The sequence below is a fragment of the Phyllobates terribilis genome, unplaced genomic scaffold (genome assembly GCF_046119375.1).
Source record: "Phyllobates terribilis strain yellow unplaced genomic scaffold, ASM4611937v1 Scaffold_691__1_contigs__length_813055, whole genome shotgun sequence".
In the NCBI taxonomy this organism is placed as follows: domain Eukaryota; kingdom Metazoa; phylum Chordata; class Amphibia; order Anura; family Dendrobatidae; genus Phyllobates; species Phyllobates terribilis.
In genome coordinates, this window is record NW_027363451.1 from 171,926 (window position 1) to 184,781 (window position 12,856).

Consider the following 12,856-nt stretch of genomic DNA (forward strand, 5'->3'; position numbering starts at 1 on the left):
TCCTTCCCTTCCGAGCCCTGCCGTGCGCCCAAACAGTGGTTTTTCCCCACATATGGGATATCTGCGTGCCCAGGGGAAATTGCACAAGAAATTTTGGGGTCCATTTTTTCTTGTTACCCCTGTGAAAATAAAAAAATTGGGTCTAAAGTAACATTTTTGTGAAAAAAGTTAAATGTTCATTTTTTTCTTCCACATTCCAAAAATTCCTGTGAAGCACCTGAAGGGTTAATAAACTTATTGAATGTGGTTTTGAGCACCTTAAGGGGTGAAGTTTTTAGAATGGTGTCACTTTTGGGTATTTTCTGTCATAAAGACCCCTCAAAGTGACTTCAAATGTGATGTGGTCCCTAAAAAAATGGTTTTGTAAATTTTGTTGGAAAAATGAGAAATCGCTGGTCAACTTTTAACCCTTATAGCTCCCTAACAAAAAAAACTTTTGGTTCCAAAATTGTGCTGATGTAAAGTAGACATGTGGGAAATGTTATTTATTAACTCTTTTGTGTGACATATCTCTCTGATTTAAGGGCATAAAAATTCAAATTTTGAAAATTGCAAAATTTTCAAAATTTTTGCCAAATTTCCATTTTTTTCACAAATAAACGCAAGTGATATCGAAGAAATTTTACCACAATCATGAAGTACAATATGTCACGAAAAAACAGTCTCAGAATCAGGGGGATCCGTTGAAGCGTTCCAGAGTAATTACCTCATAAAGTGACAGTGGTCAGAATTGTAAAAATTGACTTGGTCATTAACGTGCAAACCACCCTCGGGGGTTAAGGGGTTAAAGTCCTAAAGTTGCCATTTGAAATGACTTTAGTTTTGTGTCATGTCTATGATCTGCTTTTTTTCAACAACATTAAAAAACTGAATGAACATCCTCCGAGCCCAGTGATTCCATAATTTTTGCCAGGGGTTGTAATCATTGTAAGTATCTTAACATATGGTTAAACTTATAATAACAAAACAAAAACATAATAAAATCAATATAATCTAGTCAGACTTAATAAAGTGTGGTCTTTTGTACCATGAAAGAAAGGAGGAACCGATATAAAAGTATTAATGTGGAACAGAGGTAAAGTGTTTATGGTAGATAAAACTAATAGTAACATAGTAACATAGTTTTTAAGGTTGAAGGAAGACTAAGTCCATCTAGTTCAACCCATAGCCTAACATGTTGATCCAGAGGAAGGCAAAAAAAAAACATGTGGCAAACACTAAGCTCCACATTGGGGGAAAAAATTCTTTCCTGACTTCATACGACAATCAGACTAGTCTCACTGCTCTTACAGTAAAGAATCCGCGTCTGTGATTATGATTAAACCTTCTTTCCTCCAGACGTAGAAGATGCCCCCTTGTCCCCGTCTCTGGCCTCAGAGTAAAAAGATCAGTAGAAAGGTCTTTGTACTGTCCCCTCATATACTTGTACATAGTAATAAGATCACCCCTAAGCCTTCTTTTTTCCACACTAAATAACCCCAAGTGTAATAACCTGTCTTGGTATTGCAGACCCGCCAGTCCTCTAATAACCTGTCTTGGTATTGCAGACCCCCCTGTCCTCTAATAACCTTGGTCGCTCTTCTCTGCACCCGCTCTAGTTCAGCTATGTCTTTCTTATACACCGGAAACCAAAACTGTACACAGTATTCTAAGTGTGGTCACACTAATGACTTGTATAGAGGTAAAATTATCTTCTCCTCATCAGCATCTATGCCTCTTTTAATGCATCCCATTATTTTATTTGCCTTTGCAGCAGCTGCCTGACACTGGCCACTAAACGTGAGCTTGTCGTCCACCAATACACCCAGGTCTTTTTCAGTTACAGTTTTGCCCAGTGTTTTACAATTAAGCATATAATTATACATTTTATTTCCTCTGCCCAAGTGCATTACCTTACATTTATCCCCATTAAAGCTCATTTGCCATTTATCAGCCCAAGCTTCTAGTTTACATAGATCCTCCTGTAATATAAAATTGTCCTCCCCTGTATTGATTACCCTGCAGAGTTTAGTGTCATCTGCAAATATTGAAATATTACTCTGTATGCCCCCTACAAGGTCATTAATAAATATGTTAAAAAGAAGGGGGCCCAATACTGACCCCTGTGGTACCCCACTGTTAACTGAGACCCAGTCTGAGTGTTTTCCATTAATAACCACCCTTTGTTTCCTATCACTGAGCCAATTCTTAACCCACATACATAAATTTTCCCCTATCCCCATTGTTCTCATTTTATGTATCAACCTTTTGTGTGGAACCGTATCAAAAGCTTTTGAAAAGTCCATATACACAACATCCACTGCATTTCCTTGGTCCAGTCTACAACTTGCCTCCTCATAAAAACTGATCAGATTAGTTTGACAGGAACGGTCCCTCGTAAACCCATGTTGATATTGGGTCATGAGGTTATTCCTCTTCAGATACTATAGTATAGCATCTCTTAGGAAACCCTCTAGGATTTTACCCACAGAAGAGGTTAAGCTTACTGGTCTATAATTGCCAAGTTCAGTTTTTGTCCCCTTTTTGAATATTGGCACCACATTTGCGATACGCCAGTCCTGTGGTACAGACCCTGTTATTATTGAATCTTTAAAGATTAAAAATAATGGTCTATCTATGACATTTCTTAATTCCTGCAGTACTCGTGGGTGTATCCCATCCGGGCCCGGGGATTTGTCAACTTTAGTGATTTTTAGACGCCGCCGTACTTCCTGCTGGGTTAAGCAAGTGACATTTAATGGAGAATTTTTGTTATCACTGATCATTAGTGTTGAGCATTCCGATACTGTAATATCGGGTATCGGCCGATATTCGCGGTATCGGAATTCCGATACTTAATTCCGATACTTTTACAATATCGGATACCGGAATCGGAAGTTCCCATAATGCCTGCGCTCTGCAGTGTCTGTGAAGGATGACAAGTTGGATGGCAGCGCGATCCAGCCTGTCATCAGAATGCCATCCCAGCGGGGGAGAATTCTCCTGATTGTTTAAAAGCCGGCGGGCGGTATAAAGCCGCCGGCTTTTAAACAATCACACAGCCCCATACTGCTTCCCCGCAGCCTCCCACCCCGATCCTCCGCTCCCCTCGCCACCTCCCATCCCGATCGTAAGTTAGGACCGGGCGGGGAGCGCAGCTCCAAGGAGCGGGGAGTGAAGGACCCGGGCGGGGAAGCCGGCAGTGAAAAGACTTCACCGCCGGCTTTCCCGTTCTGTGCTGCGCTTTCCCGCCGGTTATTTCAAATGAACAGCTGAGGTATCAGGTGATGCCGATCAGCTGTTCATTTGAAGTCGCCGCGTTGCCCTCAGAGGGTTCATGTGAGTTCATGCTTGACTGCATGAACTCACATGAACTTTCCCACGGCCGCACAGGTCAGCCTCACCTCCCAGACCCGTCATGATTAGTGTGTGTGCGGGGTGTGTGTGCGGGGTGTGTGTGCGCGGTGTGTGCGGGTGTGTGCGGGGTGTGTGCGCGATGTTTGTGCGGGTGTGCGCGGTGTCTGTGCAATGTGTGCGGGTGTGTGCGGTGTGTGTGCGTGCAGGCAGACATAGGCTGATGTGACACTACTACTCCCATCGGCCTATGTCTGTCCCCCGTCCACTCCTGCCAGCAGGATCAGCTCGATGGGAGCAGTAGTTCCCATCAGACTGATCCTGCTATTTAAATTGCCCTACTGTGTCCCCAATAAATGTTAAATACATGTCATTGGTGGCCAGTGGTTACCTAAAAGAAATTAGTTCATACATTACCTGTCCCCGCCGATCGCCACCTAAAATAAAGTAAAAAATAAAAAACTACACCTATACTCACCTAGACACCTAATTCCCCGAAGCCATCGATCTCCTGTAATAAAATATAAAATAATAAACCACAACCTTATCCTTACCCCTCCGTAGCAGTCCACGAGTGTCCCACGAAGATCTCCAGTTCAGAGCAGCCACATAGAATGTGACCGCTCTGAACCGCTGCCGCCGCTAGAATGACGGGGCCGTAAGGGTTCACCGGAGTTCAGGCAGCGCTGCTCCGGTTAGCTCCTTTACGGCCCTGCTGTATCGTGAGAAATTCCCACGGTACAGCAGTGCCGTAAAGGAGGTCTCCGGAGCTGCGCTGCCTGAATGCACTCCGGTGACCTCAGTCAGTGGCTCCCGCTGCCGGGAGCGGACGTGTTCCCGGCAGCGTGAGCTTACAGCAGCCATGCACAGCTGTCACCATCTCCAGATGTGACAGCTGTGCATGGGAGATCAGCGCAGGAACGTGGACAGGTAACTATTATTTTTAGTAAACTAAGAATTAAATAAAATTGTGTGTTTTATTTCAAATAAATTATTTTTTTCTGGGTGTAGTGTGTTTTTTCTTTTTAACACTTTGTAGGTTAGTAATGGGGGTGTCTTATAGACGCCCATCATTACTAACCTGGGCTTCATGGCAGCTGGCGCTGACATGAACCCCACCACTATTACCCCCTGCCACCGCACCAGGGCAGCGTGGAAGAGCGAGGCTAAGTGCCAGAGTTGGCGCATCCTATGGATGCGCCATTTCTGGGGCGGCTGACAGCTGGTGTTTCTAGCCTGGGAGGGGGCCAATATTCATGGCACCCTTCCTGGGCTATTAATATCAGCCCCCAGCTGTCTGCCTAGCCTTTGCTAGCTATTAAAATAGGGGGGACCCCACGTCATTTTTTTGGGGGGGGTCCCCCATTTTAATAGCTAGTAAAGGCTAGGTATTCAGCTGGGGGCTGATATTAGTAGCCTGGGAAGCTCCGTGGGTTTTACTCCCTTCCCAGGCTTCAAACATCTGCCCCAGCCGTCTGCTTAACCTCCGCTAGAGACTAAAATTATGGGGGATCCCACGCCATTTTTTTTTTAAATAAATCCATTATTTTAACACTAAATGACATTTGAGGAGTTAATAAAGATGCAGTCCCTAAATTATTATTTATTTTTTAATTAATTTTTCCCAAAACTTTTGACGTGGGCTTCGCCATATTTTTGTATGCCAGCCAGGTACAGCATCCAGCTTCTATGAACGCGCCATTTTCCGGGGCGGCTGCGGACTGCAATTTTCAGTGGATGACGTCACAGAGAGACACTGAGGAGCGCAAGCATGCCTGCGCTTCTCAGTGTCTGCGGGATGACAGGCTGGATGGCAGCGTTCTGCTGCGGTCCAGCCTGTCATCTCGATGTAGCAGAGCTGAAGCTGTCGTGGGAACCATGGAAAGGTAAGGATGAGGTTGCTTTATTATTTTACTTTTATTGCAGGAGATCGTTGGCTTCAGCTGGAATGGGCGTGATGGTAAGTATGGTTTAATTTAGAACAATAAAGAATTGTGTCTTTATTTCAATTAAAGGACTTTATTCTGGGTGTTTGTGTTTTCTTTTAACTTTGACTATGGGGTTAGTAATGGGGGTGTCTTATAGACGCCTCTCCATTACTAACCTGGGCTTGATGTCAGCTGGCATTATAAGCTGACATCAACCCCAACCCTATTACCCCCTGCCACCGCACCAGGGCAGCGTGGAAGAGCGAGGCTAAGTGCCAGAATTGGCGCATCCTATGGATGCGCCATTTCTGGGGCGGCTGACGGCTGGTGTTTCTAGCCTGGGAGGGGGCCAATATTCATGGCACCCTTCCTGGACTATTAATATCAGCCCCCAGCTGTCTGCCTAGCCTGTGCTAGCTATTAAATTAGGGGGGACCCCACGTTATTTTTTTTGGGGGTTCCCCTAGCTAGGTATTCAGCTGGGGGCTGATATTAGTAGCCTGGGAAGCTCCGTGGGTATTACCCCCTTCCCAGGCTTCAAACATCTGCCCCAGCCGTCTGCTTAACCTCCGCTAGAGCCTAAAATTAAGGGGAACCCCACGCCAATTTTTTTTTAAATAAATCCTTTATTTTAACACTAAATGACAAGTACAGTAACCAACACTGTCACTGTACTTCATATATATGTGACTGACATGTTTCTATCTATCTAATCTATGTGTGATTCTCTATTCTTTCTATTCTAAATTGTCGGGTACAGATGCTGAATTGCCGGCCGGCTTTCTTAAAGAGACGGTGCATGAAAACACTATTATTTTTTTAAATAAATCCTTTACACTAAATGACAAGTACAGTAAGCAACACTGTCACTGTACTTCTTATATATGTGGCTGACATGTTTCTATCTATCTAATCTATGTGTGAAGCTCTATTCTGTCTGTTATAAATTGTCGGGTACAGATGCTGAATTGCCGGCCGGCTTTTTTAAAGAGACGGTGCACGAAAACACTAATATTTTTTTTAATAAATCCTTTACACTAAATGACAAGTACAGTAAGCAACACTGTCACTGTACTTCATATATATGTGACTGACATGTTTCTATCTATCTAATCTATGTGTGATGCTCTATTCTTTCTGTTGTAAATTGTCGGGTACCGGTGAATGCCGCTGATGAATTGCCGGCTTTTCATGTCATTCTACATTATTCTTAGTTGTTTTACTTCATGTAGAATTAACCTACAAGGAAAGAAAGGGTTTATTTTCATTCCGATATTTGTGTCCCATTGACTTGCATTGGTTTCCGGTATCGGAATCGGCGATATCCGATACTTTTTGGGTATCGGCCCGATCCAATCCGATACGATATTTCCTGATATCGGAAGGTATCGCTCAACACTACTGATCATGTTTTCTGTCATGTGATTTTCTTGTGTAAATACGGTTGAAAGAAAATCATTTAGCATATTGGCTTTTTCCTTATCCTCATCCACCATTTCACCCAGACTATTTTTAAGGGGGCCAACACTATCATTTTTTAGTTTTTTACTATTTATGTAGTTAAAGAATATTTTGGGGTTATTTTTACTTTCTCTGGCAATGATTCTCTCTGCCTCAATCTTTGCTGCCTTGATTTGGTTTTTACAGAATTTATTTAATTTTCTATATTTATTTAATGCCTCATCACTACCTACTTGCTTTAGTTCCCTAAATGCTTTCTTTTTGTCACTTATTGCGCCCCTTACAGCTCTATTTAGCCATAGTGGTTTCCTCCTATTTCTAGCATGTTTATACCCAAAGGGTATATATTGTGCACAGGTCCTATTCAGGATTTTAATAAATGTCTCCCATTTGCTTTGTGTAGCTTTATGTCTCAGGATATCGTCCCAGTTTATTGCACTAAGATCATCTCTCAACCGTTGGAAATTTGCCTTCCTGAAGTTTAGTGTCCTTGTAACCCTTCTACTACACATCTTATTAAAGGCTACATGAAAACGTATTATATTGTGATCACTATTACCCAAGTGACCCCCAACTCGTATATTTGATATGCGGTCTGGCCTATTGGTTAATATTAGGTCTAGCAGTGCCCCCCTTCTTGTTGGGTCCTGAACCAGTTGTGAAAGGTAATTGTCTCTCATAGTTGTCAAAAACCTATTACCCTTGCTTGAACTACAGGTTTCTGTCCCCCAATGTATTTCAGGATACTTGAAGTCTCCCATAATAATGACTTCTCCTTGAGTCGCTGCTTCATCTATTTGCTTTACGAGGATATTCTCTGCTACTTCCATTATTTTTGGAGACTTACAACAAACCCCTATCAGTAATTTATTATTTTTTCCCCCTCCCCTTATCTCCACCCACAGGGACTCTACATTTTCATTATATTCACATAAATCCTCCCGCAAAACGGGTTTTAAGGATGATTTTACATATAAACACACACCCCCCCCAGCGCTTGTTTGTACGGTCATTTCTGAACAGACTATAGCCCTGTAAATTAACTGCCCAGCCACGTCTCAGATATCCCTACCATGTCATAATTATTTTCCAACAAAATTAATTCTAACTCCTCCATTTTGTTGGTGAGGCTTCTAGCATTAGTGTACATGCATTTTATGTATCTCTCTGTACCTCTATTCCTTCTTACTTTATTGACTGTTCTAACCCCACCCCCAATTTCTTTAATTGTGCCCAGGTCACTATCTGCACTATCTTCCCCACATATAAAATGAATACCCTCCCCCCCAATCCCTAGATTAAACACTCCTCCAACCTTCTAGCCATTTTCTCCCCCAGCACAGCTGCACCCTCCCCATTGAGGTGCAGCCGGCCCCTAGCGTAGAGTCTGTAGCCAACTGAGAAGTCAGCCCAGTTCTCCAGGAACCCAAATCCCTCCTTCCTACACCAGTTCTTGAGCCACTTATTTATCTCCCTAATCTCCCGTTGCCTCTCTGGCGTGGTACCGGTAGTATTTCAGAGAATACCACCTTGAGGTCCTTGCTTTCAGCTTGCAGCCTAATTCCCTGAAATCATCTTTAAGGACCTTCCACCTACCTCTAACTTTGTCATTTGTGCCAATGTGCACCATGACCGCTGAGTCCTCACCAGCCCCTCCCAGTAATCTGTCAACCCGGTCAGCAATGTGCTGGACTGAAGCGCCAGGTAGGCAGCACACTGTTCGACGATCCCTGTCTTTGTGACAGATTGCCCTATCTGTTCCCCTAATAACTGAGTCCCCCACTACCAGCACCTGCCTGGCCTGCCCTGCTCTCCCATTTCCCTCTTTACTGGAGCTGACACTCCTTCGGCTTTCAGGGGACATGCCTAGCTGCAGCAGTGCTACCCCTGTACCGTCACTCCCCTCATCTGCCAACTTTGCAAACTTATTGGGGTGTGCCAGATCAGGACTAGCCTCCCTGGCACTCTTCCCTCTACCCCCCTTCTAACTGTCACCCAACTAGCGGCCTCACTGTCCTGCAGCACCCTACTACCACCCTCCCCCACATCTACCCCAGTGAGCAGCTGCTCAGTGAGCAGCAGACTCCTTTCCATATTGTCAATGGATCTCAGTGTTGCCAGCTGCTCATTTAGATCCAGTACCTGGGCTTCCAAACGCACAACGTGCACACATCTCGCGCAGCAGTAAGCAACCCCGACCGGCTGTTCAAGGAATGCATACATGTGGCTAGATGTACACTGGATAGCATTGTCAATAATGGAGCTCATTTCCTAATGGGGATTGCAATAGACAGAATGTTAAGTAAAAAGAAAAGTTAAGAATTAATTAAATACAGACAGCAATTCAGTTCAAAGTCCTCCCTTCCAAACTCCCTGAATCCAAAGTCACTGAAAAACAAGTCACACACTTACTTTCGTTCGCACTTATGCTCCGGTCACACTCAGCTCGTTCACACTCGCAAACTAAGAGATTTAAAGAGTTTTTTTTTTTTTTTCCAGGTTCAGGTCTAGGACTCCTGCTTTTCTCCATCTACACCTTTGGCCACCATCTCATTCATCCCCCCAACTGACTTATCCATCAAATTCAATGGCTGTCCTCTCTCCCCAGTACCGCTGTCTTTGGGTAACCCTGGACTCTGATCTCTCCTTCAAACATTAGATCCAAGTCCTTTCCACTTGCTGTGGACTCCAACTCCAAAATATCTCCAGGATCCACACATTCCTCAACCATTAATCTACAAAAACACTAGTGCACGCCCTCATCACCTATTGCAACCTCCTGCTCTATGACCTCCCTTCTACCACTCTCGCACCCCTCCAATCTATCCTAAACTCTGCTGGCCGACTAATCCACCTGTCACCCGCTATTCCCCGGCTTCAACCCTCTGACTATCCCTGCGCTGGCTCCGCATTACCCAGAGACTCCAGTTCAAAGCCCTAAAGTCCAAATCTTTCTCCTCCATACATCTGTGACCTAGTCTTCCTGTACCTACCTGCACGCAACCTCCGATCCTCACAAGATCTCCTTCTCTACTTCCCTCTTATCTCTTCTTGCCACAATCGCATACAAGATATCTCCTGTGCATCTTCCCCTACTGTGGAACTATCTCCCCTACTGTGGAACTATCTACCCCAACACATCTACCCCTAACCTGGAAACCTTCAAAAGGAACCTGAAAACCCACCTCTTCCGACAAGTGTACAACCTACAGTAACCCTCGCTTCACCATACTGCTGCATGATTAGCTATACCCTCACTGACTGTTTCCTCACCCCTCCCCTGTAGATTGTGAGCCCTCACGGGCAGGGTCCTCTCTTCTCCTGTACCAGTCGGGGACCCCTTTTCACATGTAAAGCGCCATGAAATAAATGACGCTGTAATAATAATAATTGTACTACTTGTATTTGTGGTCAAGTGATGCCACTTTCCTCGTGTCTGCACCAACTTTGATCTGTTTTGGCAGCTTTTGGGCCCCTTTGAAGGAGTTGTATATGCGTTTGGTATTGCCTTCTATTGAATCCAATGGGGTCCGTTACGTTCAATGAATTATTCGGGAAGTTTGGCGAACACTTTAAGCCTCAATCCAATCGATGATTACTAGACCAAGATGCAGAGTCAGATGGATCCCTGGTATTCACATAGTTACATAGTTTTCAGTCCTCAAAGCTGAAGGTAGTTATAATTCCGTTAAGATAAACCTATGACCTAACGTCTTAATATAAAGAAAGGCAAAAACCCAAAGAAACAGAAGCTAATTCCTCCATATAAGGGAAACAGTTCTATCCCTATTCCACATATTGAAACCAGGCTCGTTCTCATCACAAAATCTGTGCCCATAACCTGTAACCTACAGGGATCTAAACTTTTCTGCAGTGACAAGTTGGGACCCCAGGATGGATAGATGGGGGTTTCATTGTGTGGACAGCTCTTCTATAAGTATCCAGGTATCTGTGTATTGTTTGACCTGCCTCACTGACTTCATTTGGGAACAATATGATCTCTGTTCTTGACTTGTTGAGCTGAGACAAACATCTTCAATCACCTAAAGCGTAGTGGTGCCGACCCCACATGTAAATCGCACTCGGGAGAACGGCATCTACAGACCGTCATCCATGTGACGGAGGTGGCACCAAGTCATTTCATTAATTACAAATAAAATATTAAGTGGACAAAAGGTTTACACATTGCATAGAAGAAGATTAATTAATATTAAACAATAGTCGTTGCACGCAGAGCACTGAGTTGCAGTCTGTGTTGAAGCTACGGACAAGAAATTCCCTTTAAAAGTATATAAAATATTGAATGAATGATCTTGTAAGTATTTTGTTCCAAAGTGTGTTTCATCTTAAAGGTTTATTCCCAGAATCACATTATTTTTCATAAAGCACAGTAAATTCATACTTATTGTTAATATATAGACTAAGCCCAACATAAAGTTTCTTCCTTGTACCTTTCTGCCTCTTTTTATCTATATCTGCCTGTCTGAGCATCCAGTGTCCAATAACTGAATGGGCAGTTCTCTTCTTGCACTGCTATCACTATATCTTCCAGCAGCACTTGCTTCTCCTCAGTGCTGCAGACCCCTCTCTTGCTTCCCATCTGCTCCTTACTCGCCCAATCTCTCTGAGTTATCAATCTAAGGTTAGAATTCACCTTATAATACTGTGCATTCTCTGCTTCTGTACAGGACCCTGCCTGGCAGATTTTATTTTCTACCGTCTACAATACTGTGCATACGTTTTAGGCAGGTGTGGAAAAAATGTTACAAAGTTAGAATACGTTCAAAAATAGAAGCAATAATTCTTTATTTTTATCAGTTACCAAATGCACAGTGAGTGAACAAAAGAGAAATGTAAATCCTATCAGTATTCGGTGACAGCCCTTTACCTTCAAGACTTCAATTTTTCTAGGTACTTGTCACTTGTACAAAGTTTATGAAGGAACTCGATTGTTCCAAACATCTTGGAGACCTGGCCCCAGATCTTCTGTGTCTGAGGCTTGTGCGGATCCTTTCTCTTCATGAAAAACAAGAGTGCAATTGGGTCTTATGAAAATATAATCAGAACAAGTACAAGTAAGATATGCTCATCTTACAAGGTTGTGTGAGACACAAGCACTGAAAAACCAGATACGGCAGCTTCCATAGAAATATCAGGAATGAGATTACCAGGGGAAATGGAAGCAGTCTGCGGGAAGAATGACATCCACACTTGGATATAGTCTGATGATTTATTGTCCACGCGTTTCAGAGTCACACCGGCTCCTTCCTCAGGGCAACCATGCATAAGAGCAGTATACAGCAGACACACATGGTTATATAGGTAATAGGAAAGACGATGATCCAGCTCCACAGACTCCAATAGTAAAAACAAATCTCTTTTATTTAGAATTTTTTTAAAAAATAGCCAAATGGCAATAATGTAACTCCAGCTGGTAGAAAAACAATACTGAAAGCGAAACACAGGGGCACCAAGGAGGAGTGCGCTACCAGACGCGTTTCGAGCGAAGACCGCTCTTAAACTTGGCATGAATAAGTGTCAGACATAAGGGGAGGATCCCTTCTTATGCCGGCACTAATCAAGAAAAGGTGCTGCAGGTGTGTAACAACCCAAGATAGCAAAAAGAATTGTAAAAGCAGTGAATTAAAAAAACAACGGGAATGTTAAAAGCAAGAATGAGACAATAATGTAACATAAACTCTTTTCTATAGTTTAAGCCTGAGGGAATTCTAGTATCCAGTACAAAAATCCAAAACGCCTCCCTATTTCTGAGAGTATTTTGTCTGTCTCTGCCACGGATGTGGCGGGGAACATGTTCTATGGCAGAAGGTAATAGGCCTTTAGTGCATTTATTATGACAATTAATAAAATGTCTGGAAGCAGCAGACATACTACGATTAGATCGATGGGAAATATCATATAAATGTTCCCTCAGGCGTACTTTACATTTCCTAGTAATTGATCCGATATATTTTAGATTACAAATAGTGCACTCAATCATATAAATAACATAATCAGTGTTACAATTCAGAAACCCTTTTATTGGATAGACTTTAGATTTATTTTTATCCGTAAATGATAATTTTTTTGATGAAACCAGAGATGATTTGCAGTTGGTAATCTGCACTTATGGT